The sequence below is a fragment of the Colobus angolensis genome, unplaced genomic scaffold, assembly GCF_000951035.1.
Source record: "Colobus angolensis palliatus isolate OR3802 unplaced genomic scaffold, Cang.pa_1.0 Scaffold26, whole genome shotgun sequence".
Classification (NCBI taxonomy): domain Eukaryota; kingdom Metazoa; phylum Chordata; class Mammalia; order Primates; family Cercopithecidae; genus Colobus; species Colobus angolensis.
Window position 1 is genome coordinate 11,527,371 of NW_012115821.1, and position 14,140 is coordinate 11,541,510.

The 14,140-nt window shown below is 37.3% G+C and overlaps 1 protein-coding gene and 1 pseudogene across 1 annotated transcript in view; both read left to right on the plus strand.

Annotated features, from left to right (window-relative positions):
* The window catches only part of FHIT (fragile histidine triad), a 1,487,281-nt gene that overhangs the window by 531,829 nt on the left and 941,312 nt on the right, over positions 1-14,140 (plus strand). The gene's annotated exons all lie outside the window — the stretch shown is intronic.
* LOC105515463 lies at positions 1,255-4,732 on the plus strand (annotated as a pseudogene).

Below are 14,140 nucleotides of genomic sequence, written 5' to 3' on the forward strand. Positions count from 1 at the left end.
TCACTCTGTCACCCAGGCTGGAGTGCAGTGGCACAATCTTGGCTCACTGCAACCTCTGCCTCCTGGGTTTAAGTGATTCTCCTGCCTCAGCCTCCCAAGTAGCTGAGATTACAGGCATCCGCCACCATACCTGGCTAAATTTTTATATTTTTAGTAGAGATGGGCTTTCACCATGTTGGCCAGGCTGGTCTCGAACTCCTGACCTTAGGTGATCCACCTGTCTTGACTTACCATAGTGTTGCAATTACAAGAGTGAGCCATAGCACCTGGTCTACCTTTATATATTTCTAAAGTGTTTTAATGGTTTTCTTTCTTTCTTTCTTTCTTTCTTTCTTTCTTTCTTTCTTTCTTTCTTTCTTTCTTTCTTTCTTTCTTTCTTTCTTTCTTCTTTCTTTCTTTCTTTCTTTCTTTCTTTCTTTCTTTCTTTCTTTCTTTCTTTCTTTCTTTCTTCTTTCTTTCTTTCTTTCCTTTCTTTCTTTTTTTGTTCTTTCTTTTTTTTCTTTCTTTCTTTCTTTTTCTCTTTCTTTCTTTCTTTCCTTTTTCTTTCCTCTTTTTTTTTCATGTTGCTTGACATTGGCTAGTAGTGCAAAGAGGGCATTGGGTTTTCTGAGGAGGCTAAACATAGCTCTGCCCAGCGGGATAATGCCCAGAGAAAACAGTAAAGGTCAGCATCTTACTGTTTCTTACCCATGTTTTTATGGTGTTCAAATTGCCTTTCTAGTCTTTCCCAAATTAACTGGTTTAATTTCCTTAGTATTCTTTGCAGCTTTACTAATCAATGTCATCAAGTAATTATACTTATTTGACAAGGGCTAATGCTTCTTCTCCTAGGTCAATCTATGTTTTGACTTAATCCTCCTGGGGATAAAAAGTCTTCATCTAGTTTGACGTTTGCAATGGTGAAAATGCTGGTTTCTGTTGCAGACGAATAGTAGAGGATGCCTCTACGTTTTGACTTAATCCTCCTGGGCATAAAAAGTCTTCATACAGTTTGATGTTTGCAATGGTGGAAATGCTGGTTCTGTTGCAGACTAATAGTAGAGGTTGCCTTTTTCTATTCGGTGCTGGTCTAGCTAAAGAGCTATGCCACCAGAACAATTGTGTCCAGTGTGCAAGCCTAAAATGATTTTTATAGGAGGACCAGTGAGAAGCCTGATGGTGTAATATATAGTACTTACAGAAGAATGAGTTTATGCTATTCACTAAACTATATTGTGCTTTGGGCCTTTATCTACTGTACAGAAAGTTTGCAGGATGAGGTCTAGTGAAGAGTACTGGCTGCCCAGGGCCTTCAGCACTGACAAGGCGGAAGGTGCTGCTGTGTTAACTCTCCAATTATGTGTTTCTTTTAGGAAAGTGTAGTCTACTCCTTAGACTTAATATGCCTTTTTCAATTCCCTCTTAATATTTACCCACGACTTTAGCCTCTTGAGTTAAATCTTGGGTAAGCACAGGGATTTTCAGAGACTGGTAAGTAGAGAAATTTCTACTTGGTCATATCAGAACATATAGAAATCTTGCTTTTACTAGCATCCTATCTAGATAGAGAGAAACTTTACAAAATATTGTCTTTGACTCCTTCCCCAAAGAAAATTAGTGCTATACAAAATTAAAATAGATAGCCATAGTTATGCCTATTTAAAGAAAACATTTTTACAGTTAGAAAAATACGCCCACGTTATGAAGGTACAATTTCTTAAGTTTGCATTCACTCATGAAGGAGTGAGTTAGGAGGATCAGCACCTTATCCAAGAAGGGATTGAAGAATGAATGAAATTAAATTCATATTGAAGTAGTAGCCTCTATTATAACTGGTCAACTTTCTATAAAATTACTCAAGAAGATGTATGTCAAAAAGAAGTCACTGCCACTAAAAATTTGTTTTTATAGTCAAGCTAGTCTAGATTCCTGTAGAGAATTCTATTAATGAGATGTTTGGTGGAACTAGAATGAACAATTTCAACAGATAATTCCCTTGTGCTGTGGCCGAACAGAGGGAAGGCCTTTAATCATTTGGCTGCTATCTTTCCCCTGCTTCAGAAACATGCAGACACTAATTAGAAAAGTGAACAAGAATTATCATACATGTAAGTACTTTTGTGAAGCATCACTTTTAATGAAGACATCTTTTGCATATGCATGTGAAGAATGCAAATAGTGGTTACTCAAATAAATGTTCATATATTAGTTTTCTGTGGCTGCTGTAATAAATTAACACGAACTTTGAGATCCAAAATGACATAGATTTATTATTTTACAGTTTGGGAGGTCAGAAGTCTGAAATGGATGGATATTAGTGGGCTAAGATGTTAGCCAGGCTGAATTCCTTTCTGAAGTCTCTAAGGGAAAATGTGTTTTCCTGTCCTTCCTGCTTTCCAGAAGCTGCCTGCATTCCTTAGCTTGTAGTCCCCTTTCATCTTCAACATCAGCAATGGCCGGTCAACTCTTTTTCTTATTGCATTGCTCTGACTCTTCTACTTCTCTTTTTGAGATTTAATGACCGTGATGATTACACTGGTCCCACCCCAGTACTGGAGGATAATCTCCCTCTTTTAAGGTCAGACGATTAGCAACCTTAATTCCATCTACTACCTTAATTCTCCTTTGCCATGTAATCTAACATATTGATAGATTTTAGGGATTAGGATGTAGACACCTTTGGAAGGCCATTATCCTGCTTACTAAATAGGTCAGTAATATTTTCGGAAATATATTTGTCAGGATCTGTCACAGTTAAAGCACTATAGCTATGCTGAAACTACAAGGGCCTTGGGGATTGTTGATTTTCATAACACAGATGCAGCTAGTGATACAAGAAGAGTCTGTGCCAATCCTAACAGGTACTAGCAGGTAGGTGGAAAACCTGCTAGAGGCTGGAAATTGGGATGTAAGTTTTGTAAACCAATATATCATTTAGCTGTAAGAGATTTAAGTTTAAGTGACACATAAAGACAATCTTCATCTCTTTCTTGGCAAACACTGTCTCTTTCATGATAAACTAAAATGAAAAGAAATCATTATGGACAAGGAAAAGGGAACAGTATCTCAGAGTCTTAGAGTAAATGTTGACCTCCCAAGATGATATGCCACGGAAATATGAAGGAATTTTTAGAAGTTTGTCATCCTCAATAGCATCAGGAAACAGAAAGTGAAGTGAGAGAATAAGTTTAGATTATAAGAAAATAGGATTATTTGGAAAAGGAGATGGATCAGTCAAGAAAATATTGTAAAAAGACCAGAATGACATAACACAATTAAAGTCTGTGTTGGAAGCTGAAAAGACAGCACTACTTAAAAAAAAACTCATGGCCAAGCGTGGTACCTCAAGCCTGTAATCTCAGCACTTTGGGAGACAACGCAGGCAGATTGCTCAAGCCCAGGAGTTTCAGACCAGCCTGGGCAACATGAAAACCTAGTCACTACAAAAAATGCAAAAATTAGCCAGGCGTGGTGGCACACACCTGCAGTCTCAGCTACTTGGGAGGCTGAGGTGGGTGGATCACCTGAGCCTGGGGAGGTGGAGGCTGCAGTGAGCTGTGGCTGTGCCGTTGCACTCCAGCCTGGATGACAGAGTGAGACCCTGTCTCAAGAAAAAAAAAAAGAAAAAAAAATCAAGAGGAGAAAAAAATTGATAATTTCTGTTGAAATGAGCAGGTGCAATAAAAATTAAAATAACAAAAGAGATGATTAAAAATATAGAAGACAGAGATCATAGACTTGAACACCCAGAACCAAACTGAGAATCACAGATGTTCTTGAGGCAGAAGCAATTAGAACACAAAGAGTAAGGAAAGATTAATAAAAGCTCTTCTGAGCAAAAACAAAAAACAAAACCCAATACCAAAACACAAAAATTGAAGGGACTTTCCGTACTCCAGGCAACATTAATGAAAAGAGTTTTATATCATTTCAGCATGGTAATTTTTTAAAGAATAAAGTAAAAAAATATCCTTCACACACATAGGCAAACAAAACAGCCTTATAAAGGAGCAAAAAATCAGATTTTTTTTTTTTTTGGTCACACTATGTGGTACAAAATATTGCTATAAAATATACAAAATTTGCTTAGAACAGTTAGGACTCTGGATAAACTGTAGCAATCTGTGTATTAACAGTCTCTCTAGGAGATTCTTTTACATACCAACATTTAGGAAGCACTGATCAGGTAACTGAGAGAGGAATTGAAGTTAAGAATTCAGTAACAGAGACTTCACAGATGCTGCTGCCGCTGGGAGCCCCATATTACCAGCTATTGTCAACCCCACTGTGTCCTTCGACATTGCTGTCAATGGCGAGCCCTTGGGCTGCGTCTCCTTTGCAGACAAGCTTCCAAAGACAGCAGAAAACTTTCATACTCTGAACACAGGAGAGAAAGGATTTGGTTATGAGGGTTCCTGCTTTCACAGAATGATTACTGGGTTTGCATGTCAGGGTGGTGACTTCACATGCCATACGGCACTGGTGGCAAGTCCATCTACAGGGAGAAATTTGATGAGGAGAACTTCACCCTGAAGCATACAGGTCCTGGCATCCTGCCCATGGCAAATGCTGGACCCAACACAAATGGTTCCCAGTTTTTCATGTGCCCTGCCAAGACCGAGTGGTTGGATGGCAAGCAAGTGGTCTTTGGCGTGCTGAAGGCGTGAATATTGTGGAGGCCATGGAGCACTTTGGGTCCGGGAATGGCAAGACCGGCAAGAAGATCACCATTGCTGACTGTGGACAGCTCTAATAAGTGTGACTTGTGTTTTATCTTAACAACCAGACCATTCTTTCTGTTGCTCAGGAGAGCATCCTCCACCCCATTTGTTCGCAGGATCCTAGAATCTTTGTGCTCTCACTGCGGTTCCCTTTGGGTTCCATGTTTTCCTTGTTTCCTTCCATACCCAGCTGGATTGCAGAGTTAAGTTTATGATTATGAAATAAAAACTAAATAACAGCCACAACAATAACAAAAGAATTCAGTAACAGAGAAGTGACTGATCTTTAATAGTTAAACCAAGTTAACAAAAAGTGAGATTTAAGTGATTGTAGCTTTAATTATAATATTGAATGCAAATATAAAACTATGCTTTTGAAAGAGAAAATATATCACACAAAATAATATTTTAATAAGCATTAAATATTTAATACCTTAATATTTAACACTAAGCAATAAGAAACCTAGGATTATATTTACAAGGTGCAGAAATAAATTTGTGACACATTCTCATTTTTCTAGGGGTAGACTCAAATATTCTAAGTATTTGAAAGTTTAAAAATATATTCGTTCAACAAATATTAATACTCTTTTTGATATACCAGCTACCACTGTTAGAAACAAAAGTAGGATGCATGACTTCCAAACTGCTGGAGAGAGAAAAGAATGTGCAGCCTGATCTAAATCACCAAGTACTGTCGTCCCTTGGTATCTGTGAAGGATTGCTTCCAGGACGCCCCACAGATATCAAAATTTGTGGATGCTCAAGTCCCTGGAATAAAATGGCATGATATTTGCATGTAACCTACAGACTACTTTAAATTATCTGTAGACTACTTGTAATACCTAATGCAGTATAAATGCTATATAAATAGTTGTATTGTTTAGGGAATAATGATAATAAAAATGTCTGTACATATTCAGCATAGATGCCATTTCTTTTTTTCCTGAGTGTATTAGTCCATTTTAATACTGCTGATAAAGACATACCTGAGACTGGGCAATTTACAAAGAAAGAAGTTTATTGAATTTGTTGAACTTACAGTTCCACACGGCTGGGGCGGCCTCACAATCATGGCAGAAGGTGAAAGGCAAGGAGGAGCAAGTCACATCTTATGTGGATGGCAACAGGCAAAAAGAGAGAGCTTGTGCAGGGAAACTCTTATTTCTAAAACCATCAGATCTTGTGAGACTTATTCACTATCAGGAGAATAGCATGGGAAAGACATGCCCCCATTATTCAATTATCTTCCACCAATTCCCTCCCACAACACAAGGGAATTATGGGAGCTACAAGATGAGATTTGGGTGGGGTCACAGAGCCAAACCGTATCACTGAGTATTTTCAATCCGTGGCTGGTTGAATCCACAGATGTGGAACTCACAGACAAGGAGGGCCAGTAGTATGTAAAACGAAGAAAAAAAATAAAGCATAATCTACATAAAGCATGAAATAAGATTACAGTGTTGCAAACATATCATTTATGGCAATAAAAATAAATAGTGTAAAGTCCTCCAGTGGAAGAAAAATTAGATAATTTGACCATGACCGGACACGGTGCCTTACGCCTTTAATCCCAGCACTTTGGGTGGCTGAGGTGGGTGGATCACCTGGGGTCAGGAGTTTGAGACCAGCCTGGCCAATATGGTAAAACCCCGCCTCTACTAAAAATACAAAAATTAGCCTGGCCTTGTAGCAAATGCCTGTAATCCCAGCTGTTCAGGAGGCTGAGGCAGGAGAATTGCTTGAACCCAGGAGGCGGAGGGTGCAGTGAGCTGAGATCATGCCATTGCACTCCAGCCAGGGCAGTAAGAGTGAAACTCTGTCTAAATATACATATATATATGTGTGTGTATATATATATGTGTATATATGTGTGTGTTATATATATATGTGTATGTGTGTGTGTGTATACATACATATATATGTATATATACATACATACATATATATGTATATATACATACATACATATATATGTATATATGTATATATATATATATATGTATACACACACACACATACACATATATATATAACTTGTCAGAATAGTCTATCTGAATATTGATGTTCAGCAAGGGCACATTATATATTTGTAATAAGCCATTGTCTTAGTATTATCATCCTTTGGTTAAGTCTTGCCACTGCCATGTGTTACCTGAATGACCTTGGGAAATGCATCTAACCTATCTGGCTTTGAATTTCCTTATGCATAACATAGGAATGACATTCCCCCTGCACCTTATATACTGAAAAGAACAAATATAAATGTGAAAGCATTGTGTAGAGCTGAATCTCATTGTTAAATGTTTATTAAACTAGTCTATTAAAATATAACAACTGTACATTTCAGTTAAAAAGCAAAATCTAACTGTAGGTTACTAAGAAGAAATATACCTAAAACAAAGTAACTCATTAGATTAAAAAAGAAAGAACAATCGGATGGACAAGATTTATTAGGCAAAAGCAAAATAAAACAGAAAGTAATCTTGGCAATATTTAGACAAAATAGAATCAAAGGCTATAAAAATATTAAATGCAGTCAACGAGGTTAGATTTTCTTTAAGACAGACTTCACAATGAAGATAAGGCAGTTCTGAATTTTTATTGATGTGGTAACAGCCTCAAAACACATGAAACAAAGACTGTTTGAAATATAAGGAAAAATTGATGGAAGTGGAATTGTTGTATGAAACTTTAATACACTTTTATTGATCTTTCATGGGTCAAATAAACAGAATAGATAGAGTATTTTAATAATCTAACAAAGCTGATTTAATAAATATTTATTGAACTTTGTTCTCTAGAAATAAGCAATACAGTTTTTTAAAGAGCCATGAAGCATTTAGAAAAAAATTGATAATCTATTGTACCTCAAAGAAGCCATATTAAATTATGAAATATAAAGTGTTAACAGGCTCCATGCTCTGCCTACACTGAAATAGAACTAGACATTAATAGCAAAAGTTTCAATGCAGAAATCAGTAGCTTGGAAAACAGAAATAACAATAACAAAAAACAAATTTTTTTCTAAAAACTCTAGATTCAAATAGGAAAGGAAACTATATGATAAACTGTTAGGAGAGTAAGAACTCTATGTATCAATATTTTAAATGGCTAAAGCTGTATTTAGCAGAAAATGAATAGCCCTGAGAACTTTCATAATTAAAAGAGAGTAATAAAATCAATCTGTGGAAAATAAAACTAATGAATTAATAAATACAGACTCCTTTTTTCTGTTAAATAAAACCAACAAGCAAATATTATTTATTTAATGAGCTAGGAATAGGAGGAGCTTACACAGCATAATACAAGATATCTACCGGAAACCTGTAGCAAGGTATGTTATTTAACGTTAACATTGTAAATATTACTTTTACTGTCACAAATGAGATGAGTGTGCTTGTGATTTCTATAAAAGTTAAATCCCAAAGAACAGTATCTGCTTCCCATATAGTCCGTAAACCCTCACAAAACACAAACAGCAGCAACAACAAAACTTCCTGAAGGGTCTAAAGAATGAACAAAGGCTGTAGATTCTGGAAGGGGGTTGAAGACACATGGAAGAAGTATAGGTTAAATTTCTTATGACTATCATGCTGAGGTCAAGCCACAGGTAGGGCCACACAGCATGGCTGAAACTCCTGCAGGAAGCTCAGTCTTTCTGGCCTTACGAACCAGAGGACAGAATTTGGAGCAACCCCAGATACTGGAAAGTGATGGGGGAGTGTCATTAAAAATAGGACCAGAAAAGGAGTGTTACAAATTTTTGGTATAAATTCTGCTTAAATCTCTGGCTGACCTTTGGAACATACATACACAGGCAGACCAAAGCAGTCAGTGAATTTGATAATATCAGTATAGATTTTCTCTATGAAGAACAGAGATTGTATTTTTAAAAAGGATAAAACAAAACAAAACAAAACAAAAAAAAAACAGCAACAACAACAACCAGAGCCTTAGGTTCCTATGGGATAATTCGTTTAATGTATGAGTAATTGGTGTCCCAGAAGAAAAGGAGATAGAGAATGGGTCATAGAAATGTTAGGTTGGTGTAAAAGTAATCGTGGTTTTGCAATTACTTTTCATTACAAAACCCACAATTACTTTTGTGCCAACCTAATATTTGAAGAAATAGTGGCCCCACAATTCCCAAAATTGGTGAGGGATAAATGTACATATTCAAGATGCTGAGGCACATTGTAATCAAATTGCTGAAAACCCAAGACACTATCTTGAAGATAGCCAGAGAAAAACAATAGAGTATGTACAGGGAAACTACATTGCTAAATACTGCCAACCTACCTTCAAAAACTATGAAAGCAAGAAGATAATGAAATAATATCTTTAATGTGCTGAAAGGAGATGAGACTATCAATCCAGAAGTCCATATCCAAAGATACTCGTACTTCAGGAATGGAGTCAAACTAAAGTTGCATTCAGATAAACAAAAACAGAATATTTATTGCCAGCAGACCAACTTACACTATAAGAAATGCTTTGTTCTTTGGGATGGCAAGAAAAAATACATGAAAACTCAGATCCTTGTGTAAAAATAAAGAAATAAATAATAAATAGTAAGGTCAATATAAAAATCCATTTTTCCTCTTAATGTTTTAAGAATATATAAGTTTGTTTGAGTAAAAACTATAGCATCATTTTGTGGGATTTGTGATACAGGTAGATGTAATTTCAATGACAACTTGAATTTAGAGGGAGTTTGTAAATAGATCTATACATGTACGGGGTTTCCATATTGTATGTAAATAGTATAATACTAACTCTAGGTAGACTGTAAAAAGAGAGGTTGGATTGAATTCCTAGTAATATGTGTATAAATGGAATGATTACTGATTCTCAGAATGAAGAGAAGTGTGCAGAATGGAACTTTGCAAACCCTTGCTGGCCCATATGTCACAAGGTGGAGATGTCACCATTTTCTATATGGCTTCAGATCAAACAATCTCTTGACAAAAAGCAAGCTGGCTTTGAGTAACCTTCAAACTGAGCATACCAGGCCAATCCAGAAGACATAGCATGGTTGCTTTCTTTCTCCTGTCCATTTTAATGTCTTAAGTACTAGCAGATAGAAGGTCCAGAAAAAAGAAAGAGGATGACATTGTAGGAGAGGCCAAATTTTATCACTTAGGGTTTTTTAGCTGGGCCTGAGGATTGAATTGACATAAGACAGATCGGCAGGAGAAAAGCATACAAATTTAATTAATTCAAGTTTTATGTGAGCACAAGAGCCCTCTTAAGGAAATGAAAACCCAATGACAGAGTTAAGAGTTGAACACCTATGTACTGAATTGCGAAAGGAATAGAAAATTGTGAGTATGTGACAAAGCCAAGGGGCTTGGGCTAGGGAGGTTAACTGGGTAGAGAAGTAACTAGGAAGATAAGAGTTACTTTAATAAGGTGTGTTTTATCAGAATTCTCTCAGTGTCAACTTCTCATCCTTGATAATAAGAATGCTACTTTCCCTCTGGCATAGGGAGGACAACTTATCTCCTGCTTCTAAGGAAGAGAAGAAAGCTCAGAGTATATTTCTTGTATCTTCCATTTTTCCAATATCTTTAAGCTCAAAATAGTCAATATACTAGAGCAACATCTTTTGGAGTATTGTGTTCTGAACTCCTTCAATCTTTAGCATTTCTCTTCTGTCATTCTTCAGGCTCTTGGGCATTTTTGAGAAACCAATATGAATGGAAAGATGTAATATTTACTCCCAGGAAGGTTGCTTCGGTGATCTAGTTTGTGAACTAGACTCAGGAAACTGGCTGGGTATTGGAAAGGAAGCCACAGATGTGCAATGGAATTTGTAAAGGGGTGGCTCAGCCCTTGAATACTCTCCTTGGAAGAGACCCTGGCACGGAGAGAACAAAGTATTAACCTCACTCTGAGGTTGGGAAGACTAAGGGAGTCTGAGGTGTAAGGAGGGATGGAGATGACAGGTCACACAACGTGATGGAAAACAGCACGTGAAGTGGAAAGAACATGAACTCTGGAGTCTGGAACTCCTATATCTGGACTTGACACAGTATTCTGCTATGTGGCCTTCAGTGAGCATGCCAAGTTGAATATTGGCTCTGCAAACGTATCCACATCAAATTTTTGGAGGTTGTGAATGTGACCTTGTTTGCAAAAAAATGGTCCTTGCAGATATGATTAAACTGAGGATCTTGAGATGAGGAAATCATCCTGGATTATTCTGGGAGCCCTAAATGCTGTTACAAGAGTCTCATCAACCACCAGAAGCTGAAAGTGGCAAGGAATGGAATCCCTCCTAGAGTCTCTGGAGGGATCTTGGCTCTTAAACATCTTAATTTTGGGCTTCTGGCCTCCAGAACTGTGAGAGCCACCAAGTTTGTGGTTATTTTTTATGGCAGCCACAGGGAAGAAGATAATAAAGCCAGCTACTGACCTCTCTGAATCTCAGTGCCCTCATCTGTAAAATAGAATCAACTAACTACTTTATAGCATTTTTCCAGGATTAAATGAGACATGTAAAATAGAAAACAAACAAGCAAACAAACAAAAGATAAGGAACATGCTGAGAAAAAAATATGAACACCCCTTGTCTGAAGTTAGTAATTCATTCCTGATGATCAGATGTTTTACCCAAAAATGATTTCCTTGAGACAGTTTGCCATTACTTAAATGGGAAAAAAATGACATTGTGTTATATGTCAAACCAACCCCCCAGTCAATTTCTTGAAGTGTAAGTAAAACACAGTAAAATAACCGTAGTAGAACAATAATGTCACATTGGGACTTAAAATGCAGGCACACCTATATCTCAGAGATACTGCATGTTCATTTCCAGACCACCACAATAAAGTGAATATTGCAATAAAACAAGGCACACAAAGTTTTTTGTTTCCCAATGAATATAAAGGCTATGTTTACAGTATATAGTAGTCTAGTATGCAATAGCATTATAAAAAAATACATTATCTTAATTTAAAAAATATTTTTTTGCTAAAAATACTGGTGAACATTTGAGCCTTCAGGAAGTCATAATCTTTCTGCTGGTGGAGGGTCTTGCCTTGATATTTATGGCTGCTGAGTGATCAGACTGGTGGTTGTTGAAGGCAGAGGTGGCTGTGGCAATTTCTTAAAGTAAGAAAACAATAAAGTTTGCAACATCAGCGGCTTCTTGCTTTCACGAATGACTTTTCTGTTGCATACAGCGCTGTTTGCCAGCGTTTTACCCACGATAAAACTGCTTTCAAAATGAGTGAATCCTCTCCAACCCTGCTTTATCAACTGAGTTTAAGTAATATTCTAAAGCTTTTGTTGTCATTTCAACAATGTTCATAACATCTTCTTCAGGAGTAGATTTTATCTCAAGAAATGATTTTCTTTGCTTACGCATAAGAAGCATCTCCTCACTCATTCAAATTTTATTGTGAGATTACAATAATTCAAGTCACATCTTCAAGCTTTACTTCTGATTCTGGCTGTCACTATTTTTTCCACATCTTCAGCTCCTTCCTCCACTGAAGTCTTGAACCCCTCAAAGTCATCCATGAGAGTTGGAATCAGCTTCTCCCAAACACCTTTTCATGTTAATATTTTGTCGTCCTCCCATAAATCATGAATGTTCTCAATGACATCCAGAATGGTGAATCCTTTCCAGAAGTTTTTCATTTTACTTTGCCCAGATCAATCAGATAAATCATTATGTATAGTCTTACAAATGTATTTCTTAAATAATGAGACTTGAAAGTCAAAATTACTCCTTCACCCATGGGCTGTAGAATAGATGTTGTGTTAGCAGGCATGAAAACAACATTCATCTCCTTTTACATCTCCATCAGAGCTCTTTGGTGACCAGGTACATTTTCAGTGAGCAGTAATATTTTGAAAGGAATCTTTTTTTCTGAGCAATAGGTCTCAAGAGAGGGCTTAAACTATTCAGTAAACCATACTGTAAACAGATGTACTGTCATCTAGGCTTTCTTGTTTCTTTTCAGAGAACACGAAGAGTTGATGTAGTATCATTCTTAAGGGCCCTAGCATTTTCAGAGTGGTCAATGAGCACTGGCTTCAACTTAAAGTCACCAGCTGCGTTAGCAGCTAACAAAAGAATCAGCCTGTTCTTTGAAGCTTTGAAGCCAGGTATTGACTTCTCCTCTCTAGCTAGGAAAGTCCTAGATGGCATCTTCTTCCAACAGAGGGCTGTTTCATCTCTCTTGAAAATCTGCTCTTGGCCGGGGGTGGCGGCTTACCTTTGTAATCTCAGCATTTTGGGAGGCCGAGGCAGGCAAATCACGAGGTCAGGAGTTTGAGACTAGCCTAGCCAACATGGGGAAACCCTGTCTCTACTAAAAATACAAAAAATTAGCAGGGCGTAGTGGTGGGCATCTGTAATCCCAGCTACTTGGGAGGCTGAGGCAGGAGAATTGCTTGAACCCGGAAGGCGGAAGTTGCAGTGAGCTGAGATTGCACCATTGCACTCCAGCCCTGGTGACAGAGTGAGACTCTGTTTCAAAGAAAAATAATAATCTGCTGTTTAGTGTAGCCACCTTCATTAGTTATCTTAGCTAGATCTTCTGGATAACTTGCTGCAGCATCTACATAAGCACTTCCTGCTTTGCCTTGCATTTTTATGTTCTGGAGGTGGCTTCTCTCCTTGAACCTTATGAATCAGCCTCTGCTATCTTCAAACTTTTTTTCTGCAGTTTCTTTACTTCTTTTAGCCTTCATACAATTGAAGAGAGTTAGGGCCTTGCTCTGGTTTAAGCTTTGGTTTAAGGGAATGTTATGCCTGGTTTGATCTTCTATCCAGACCACTCAAACTTTCCCATATCCGCAACAAGCTGTTTCACTTTCTTATCATTTGTATGTTCACTAGAATAGCACTCTTAATTTCCTTCAAGAACTTTTCTTTTGCATTCACAACTTGGCTGTTTGGTGCAAGAGGCCTAGCTTTCATCCTAGCTCAGCTTTTGACATGCCTTCCTCACCAAGCTTAATCATTTCTAACTTTTGATCTACAGGGAAAGACATGGGACTCTTCCTTTCACTTGAACACTTAGAAGCTGTTGTCTGCTTATTCATTGGACTAATTTCAATTTGTTGTATCTCAGGGAATAGGGAAACCTGAATAAAGGGAGAAACGGCTAGTCAGTGCAGCAGTCAGAACACACACAAACATTTATTGATAAAGCTCACCATCTTACATTGGGCCCCATGACACTTACAGTAGTAACATCTAAGATCACTGATCACAGATCACCACAACAGACATAATAATAATGAATGAGTTTGAAATATTGGGAGAATTACCAAATTGTGACACACATGAATTGTGTGTCAGACACAATTGTGACAGACATGAAATGAACAAGTGCTGTTGGAAAAATGGTGCCAATAGACTTGCTAGATGCAGAGTTGCTACAGATCTTCAATTTGTAAAAACACATTATCTGTGA